We start from the raw sequence: 7,543 nt of genomic DNA, 5'->3' as shown, positions 1-7,543 counted from the left end.
TGTGTGCGTGTGTGTGTGTGTGTGTCTGTGTGCGTGTGTGTGCGTGTGTCTGTGTGCGTGTGCGTGTGTCTGTGTGCGTGTGCGTGTGTCTGTGTGCGTGTGTGTGTGTGTCTGTGTGCGTGTGTGTGTGTGTCTGTGTGCGTGTGTGTGTGTCTGTGTGCGTGTGTGTGTGTCTGTGTGCGTGTCTGTGTGCGTGTGTGCGTGTGTCTGTGTGCGTGTGTCTGTGTGCGTGTGTCTGTGTGCGTGTGCGTGTGTCTGTGTGCGTGTGTGTGTGTGTCTGTGTGCGTGTGTGTGTGTGTGTCTGTGTGCGTGTGTGTGCGTGTGTCTGTGTGCGTGTGTGCGTGTGTCTGTGTGCGTGTGCGTGTGCGTGTGTCTGTGTGCGTGTGCGTGTGTCTGTGTGCGTGTGCGTGTGTGTGTGTCTGTGTGCGTGTGCGTGTGTCTGTGTGCGTGTGCGTGTGTGTCTGTGTGCGTGTGTGTGTCTGTGTGCGTGTGTGTGTGTGTCTGTGTGCGTGTGTGTGTGTCTGTGTGCGTGTGTGTGTGTCTGTGTGCGTGTGTGTGTGTCTGTGTGCGTGTGTGCGTGTCTGTGTGCGTGTGTGCGTGTCTGTGTGCGTGTGTGCGTGTCTGTGTGCGTGTGTGCGTGTCTGTGTGCGTGTGTGCGTGTCTGTGTGCGTGTGTGCGTGTCTGTGTGCGTGTGTGTGTGTGTGTGTGTGTGTGTATGTATATGTGTGTATGTGTGGGTGCTCTGACAAAATGCAGACGGACATTTGGCCGACGGACAGAATGCTGAAGCATGTTCTGAGTTCGGCCGAGGGCAGATACGCTCCAGAGTGCTCTGTTCCAATCAGAGCCTTGGGCACCGCAACCGCCTCTGGGAACCTAACCATGGGTCCCAGCTAGGGTTGCCACCTGCCCCGGTTTTACCAGGACAGTCCCGGTCTGGGACTGTATGTCCCATGCCCCAGAAATACCGTCAAATGCCCCGGGCTAAGAGCTCCCCTGGGGCTGGCACAGCACTGACCGCAGATTAAAAAAAAAAAAGCTGGCCAGAGGAGCTCATAGCCCGGCAGGAGGAGAGACGGAACCAGAGATAGGCAAGGTGTCCGTACACGGACACTGGTGTCCGTGACTAGCCCTTGCAGTGTCCGCCACCACCTTAGTATATCTTTTCTTTCTGATTAAATAATAGGAATTAAAAAAAAATAAGATGTAGTGTGAATAAAGTTAGAGGCTTGTCAAGAGACTGCTAGCGATATTGGGTGATAAGTTATGGAATAAATAAAGCCAGAGTTAAATACTGGATGTGTATCTGCATCTGTATAATAACACCCAGCTCTATACAAAGACACAGTAGTGACAATGGCACATGCGTATAGCCAGAGAATGGCTGTTTATAGGGTCAGTGGTATCTGCATCAGTATAATAACACCCAGCGCTATATAATGACACAGTAGTGACACTGGCACATGAGTATAGCCAGACAAGGGCTGGTTATAGGGTCAGTGGTATCTGCATCAGTATAATAACACCCAGCGCTATATAATGACACAGTAGTGACAATGGCACATGGGTATAGCCAGAGGAGGGCTGCTGGTTATATAATCAGTGGAATCTGCATCAGTATAATAACACCGAGCACTATACAATGACACAATAGTGACACTGGCTCATGGGTATAGCCAGAGGAGGGCTGGTTATAGGATCAGTGGTATCGGCATCAGTATAATAACACCAAGCACTATACAATGACACAGTAGTGACACTGGCTCATGGGTATAGCCAGATGAGGGCTGGTTATTGGATCAGTGGTATCTGCATCAGTATAATAACACCAAGCACTATACAATGACACAGTAGTGACACTGGCTCATGGGTATAGCCAGAAGAGGGCTGGTTATAGGATCAGTGGTATCTGCATCAGTATAATAACACCCAGCACTATATAATGACACAGTAGTGACATTGGCTCATGGGTATAGCCAGAGGAGGGCTGGTTATAGGATCAGTGGTATCTGCATCATTATAATAACACAAAGCCCTATACAAAGACACAGTAGTGACACTGGCTCATTTGTATAGCCAGAGGAGGGCTGGTTATAGGATCAGTAGTATCTGCATCAGTATAATAACACTAAGCACTATACAAAGACACAGTAGTGACACTGGCTCATGGGTATAGCCAGAGGAGGGCTGGTTATTGGATCAGTGGTATCTGCATCAGGATAATAACACCCAGCACTATATAATGACACAGTAGTGACACTGGCACATGGGTATAGCCAGAGAAGGGCTGGTTATAGGATCAGTAGTATCTGCATCAGTATAATAACACTAAGCACTATACAAAGACACAGTAGTGACACTGGCTCATGGGTATAGCCAGAGGAGGGCTGGTTATTGGATCAGTGGTATCTGCATCAGTATAATATCACCCAGCACTATATAATGACACAGTAGTGACACTGGCTCATTTGTATAGCCAGAGGAGGGCTGGTTATAGGATCAGTGGTATCTGCATCAGTATAATAACACCCAGCACTATACAATGACACAGTAGTGACACTGGCACATGGGTATAGCCAGAGGAGGGCTGGTTATAGGATCAGTAGTATCTGCATCAGTATAATAACACTAAGCACTATATAATGACACAGTAGTGACACTGGCTCATGGGTATAGCCAGAGGAGGGCTGGTTATTGGATCAGTAGTATCTGCATCAGTATAATAACACTAAGCACTATACAAAGACACAGTAGTGACACTGGCACATGGGTATAGCCAGAGGAGGGCTGGTTATTGGATCAGTGGTATCTGCATCAGTATAATAACACCCAGCACTATATAATGACACAGTAGTGACACTGGCACATGGGTATAGCCAGACAAGGGCTGGTTATAGGATCAGTGGTATCTGCATCAGTATAAAATCACCCAGCGCTATATAATGACACAGTAGTGACACTGGCACATGGGTATAGCCAGAGGAGGGCTCGTTATAGGATCAGTGGTATCTGCATCAGTATAATAACACCCAGCACTATATAATGACACAGTAGTGACACTGGCTCATGGGTATAGCCAGAGGAGGGCTGGTTATAGGATCAGAGGTATCTGCATCAGTATAATAACACCCAGCACTATATAATGACACAGTAGTGACACTGGCTCATGGGTATAGCCAGAGGAGGGCTGGTTATAGGATCAGTGGTATCTGCATCAGTATAATAACACCCAGAGCTATATAATGACACAGTAGTGACACTGGCACATGGGTATAGCCAGAGGTGTGCTGGTTATAGAGTCAGTGGTATCTGCATCAGTTTAATAACACCCAGCACTATATAATGACACAGTAGTCACACTGGCACATGCGTATAGCCAGAGGAGGGCTGGTTATATGATCAGTGGTATCTGCATCAGTATAATAACACCCAGCACTATACAACGACACAGTAGTGACACTGGCACACGTGTATAGCCAGACAAGGGCTGGTTATAGGGTCAGTGGTATCTGCATCAGTATAATAACACCCAGCACTATATAATGACACATTAGTGACACTGGCTCATGGGTATAGCCAGAGGAGGGCTGGTTATAGGATCAGTGGTATCTGCATCAGTATAATAACACCAAGCACTATAAAATAATGTTTTTAATTTAAATGTACCTTGGTGTCCTTCACTAAGGTCTGTACTTTGGAAAATGTCCGCTACAGCCTTTGCCTGTGCCTATCCCTGGACGGAACCTGGCTGGAGTTAGAGTATGTGGGAGGTGCTGCCTGGAGTATGTGGGAGGGAGGAGGAGGGTCACGTCACTTCCATCTCTGAGCTGAGCCTGCACTGCGCAGATTGTGCGACATGTAAGGAGAGACAAGACAGTGAGCAGAGGTGCGTGCAGCCGGTGACCGGTCCTGTAACTAACCCCACTAACGCTAACCTCTCTGCAGCTTCCAAAGAGATTTTATTATACTGAGTTTGTTAAACAGGAGGATGGGCTTACAGCTACATTATCGTTTCCTAAGAGCCACAGACATAGTTTTCTGTCTCTTAGGAAATGATGCAGCTGTAAGCCAACCCTCCTGTATAACAAACTCAGTATAATAAAATCTCTTTGGAAGCTGCAAAGAGGTTAGTAATAAGATTTCTTTTATTTTTCCACAATGTACACTGTGCTCTAAGTCAGGGAGGGTGTTCTCATGCAATGTACTGGCTGTGGCATATATATACACATATATACAAAACACGGAAGGGGACTGCACTCCAAGACTGGACCGGGTACACATCCCATGACCCAGCAACATGCCCAGCCCTGGGTGCTTAGTGGCACTCACAAAAAGCTGTGCTGTCACCATAGTCATAGGCAGTTAACCCCAGACAGGAGTGGGTGCAAGAACCATAGGGGAATTACAAAAACCAATTAATACAACACATAAAGAAAACCCTGCACTCACCAGCAAGCTCACAGTTAAGATTTAAAACCAAAAATAGAAAGGTTAGTTATCGCATCTGGCCAAACGGGACAAGCTCAGACACCACGTCAAGGTCCTTTCCAATACCCGAGTCCCTAACACAGCCACACAATGCAAGCTCTCAAAGCCAAACAAACTGGGAACAAGGGAGGGGTGCACAGGCATATGTAATCACCCAGAAATATACAAAACACGGAAGGGGACTGCACTTCAAGACCGGACCGGGTACACATCCCATGACCCAGCAACATGCCCAGCCCTGGGTGCTCAGTGGCACTTACAAAAAGCTGTGCTGTGTCACAGCTGCTGATAATCAGAAGTGTTCCTTAGGTAAAAGAATCAAATGTGCAGATTCAGTCAATTATATAGAAAAAAATTAAGTAGTGTTGTTTCTGCTTTAGTTTTACTTCACATACTGTTTTGAAATAAAAACTAACTGCAGAGTTTTTATATCCCACCTTATCAGAATGTAAGTTTAACTTTAACAATACATTCTTAATATAGTGGTTAGTAATTGATCTTAATGTAACATTTGCAAATGAAATAATCAGTGTGTGGACTCAGAAAATATATAAAAATAAAGATGCTGATAATTTGCTACATCGATGGTTAACAGCATAAAGAAAAAATAAGAGCATTAAGCAAAGGAACTTGTAAACTGGTTGTTTCAATTCCTCAATCACATGCAGGATAAACAAAGTCTTGGTTATAGTATCAGAAGCTGGAACAACTGAGTAAAGAGACTTTAAACAGCAACAGTCTGTAGTAGAATGGTAATGCAGTAAGTACTTACTGGAATCCGCTGACAAAAATGATGTGTTGTCACCAAAGAGCAGCAGGCTTCTGTTTAACTGCAAAGCTCCAGTCTGAATAGGGGAGGTGTCCAGGTGCACACTGAATCTGAAGGCAGACTTCCAGGATATGCTGCAGGAAGCAGCTGAACAAGGCAGTAAGTGGCTCTAATGAAACCAGGGGAGGTTCCTCAATAACAAGCAATGAGCAAAGCAGCTAGGATGCTTATAAAGGAACACAACAGGCAGTTCTTAAAGGGACAGGCTGTAAAGATATACTGATATTATGACATGCTGTCACCAGAGTCATAGGCAGTTAACCCCAGACAGGAGTGGGTGCAAGGTTGTTATTGTTCTGATTGGTTGATGTCTCTGTAAATAAAACACATGTAAACAAGTAGAACCATCAAACACAAATCAGGCTGTTATTGTTCTGATTGCTTGATGTCTCTGTAAGTAAAACACATGTAAACAAGTAGAACCATCAAACACAAATCAGGTAGTTATTGTTCTGATTGGTTGATGTCTCTGTAAGTAGAACACATGCAAACAAATAGAACCATCAAACACAAATCAGGCTGTTATTGTTCTGATTGGTTGATGTCTCTGTAAGTAAATCACATGTAAACAAGTAGAACCATCAAAAACAAATCAGGCTATTATTGTTCTGATTGCTTGATGTCTCTGTAAGTAAAACACATGTAAACAAGTAGAACCATCAAACACAAATCAGGCTGTTATTGTTCTGATTGGTTGATGTCTCTGTAAGTAAAACACATGTAAACAAGTAGAACCATCAAACACAAATCAGGTAGTTATTGTTCTGATTGGTTGATGTCTCTGTAAGTAGAACACATGCAAACAAATAGAACCATCAAACACAAATCAGGCTGTTATTGTTCTGATTGGTTGATGTCTCTGTAAGTAAATCACATGTAAACAAGTAGAACCATCAAAAACAAATCAGGCTATTATTGTTCTGATTGCTTGATGTCTCTGTAAGTAAAACACATGTAAACAAGTAGAACCATCAAACACAAATCAGGCTGTTATTGTTCTGATTGGTTGATGTCTCTGTAAGTAAAACACATGTAAACAAGTAGAACCATCAATCACAAATCAGGCTGTTGTTGTTCTGATTGGTTGATGTCTCTGTAAGTAAAACACATGTAAATAAGTAGAACCATCAAACACAAATCAGGATGTTCTTGTTCTCATTGGTTGATACCTCTGTAAGTAAAACACATGTAAATAAGTAGAACCATCAAACACAAATCAGGCTGTTATTGTTCTGATTGGTTGATGTCTCTATAAGTAAAAGACATGTAAACAAGTAGAACCATCAAACACAAATCAGGCTGCTATTGTTCTGATTGGTTGATACCTCTGTAAGTAAAACACATGTTAATAAGTAGAACCATCAAACACAAATCAGGCTGTTTTTGTTGTGATTGGTTGATGTCTCTGTAAATAAAACACATGTAAACAAGTAGAACCATCAAACACAAATCAGGCTGTTATTGTTCTGATTGGTTGATACCTCTGTAAGTAAAACACATGTTAATAAGTAGAACCATCAAACACAAATCAGGCTGTTATTTTTCTGATTGGTTGATGTCTTTGTAAGTAAAACACATGTAAACACGTAGAACCATCAAATACAAATCAGGATGTTATTCTGATTGTTTGATGTCTCTGTAAGTAAAACACATGTAAACAAGTAGAACCCTCAAACACAAATCAGGCTGTTATTGTTCTGATTGGTTGATGTCTCTGTAAGTAAAACACATGTAAACAAGTAGAACCATCAAACACAAATCAGGCTGTTATTGTTCTGATTGGTTGATGTCTCTGTAAATAAAACACATGTAAACAAGTAGAGCCATCAAACACAAACCAGGCTGTTATTGTTCTGATTGGTTGATGTCTCTGTAAGTAAAACACATGTAAACAAGTAGAACCATCAAACACAAATCAAGCTGTTATTGTTCTGATTGGTTGATGTCTCAGTAAGTAAAACACATGTAAACAAGTAGAACCATCAAACACAATCCAGGCTGTTATTGTTCTGATTGGTTGATACCTCTGTAAGTAAAACGCATGTAAACAAGTAGAACTATCAAACACAAATCAGGTTGTTATTGTTCTGATTGGTTGATACCTCTGTAAGTAAAACACATGTAAACAAGTAGAACTATCAAACACAAATCAGGCTGTTATTGTTCTGATTGGTTGATGTTTCTGTAAGTAAAACACAGGTAAACAAGTAGAACCATCAAACACAA

This window comes from Bombina bombina, chromosome 7 (assembly GCF_027579735.1).
Source record: "Bombina bombina isolate aBomBom1 chromosome 7, aBomBom1.pri, whole genome shotgun sequence".
Lineage (NCBI taxonomy): Eukaryota > Metazoa > Chordata > Amphibia > Anura > Bombinatoridae > Bombina > Bombina bombina.
Note: the sequence above shows the minus strand (reverse complement) of the source record.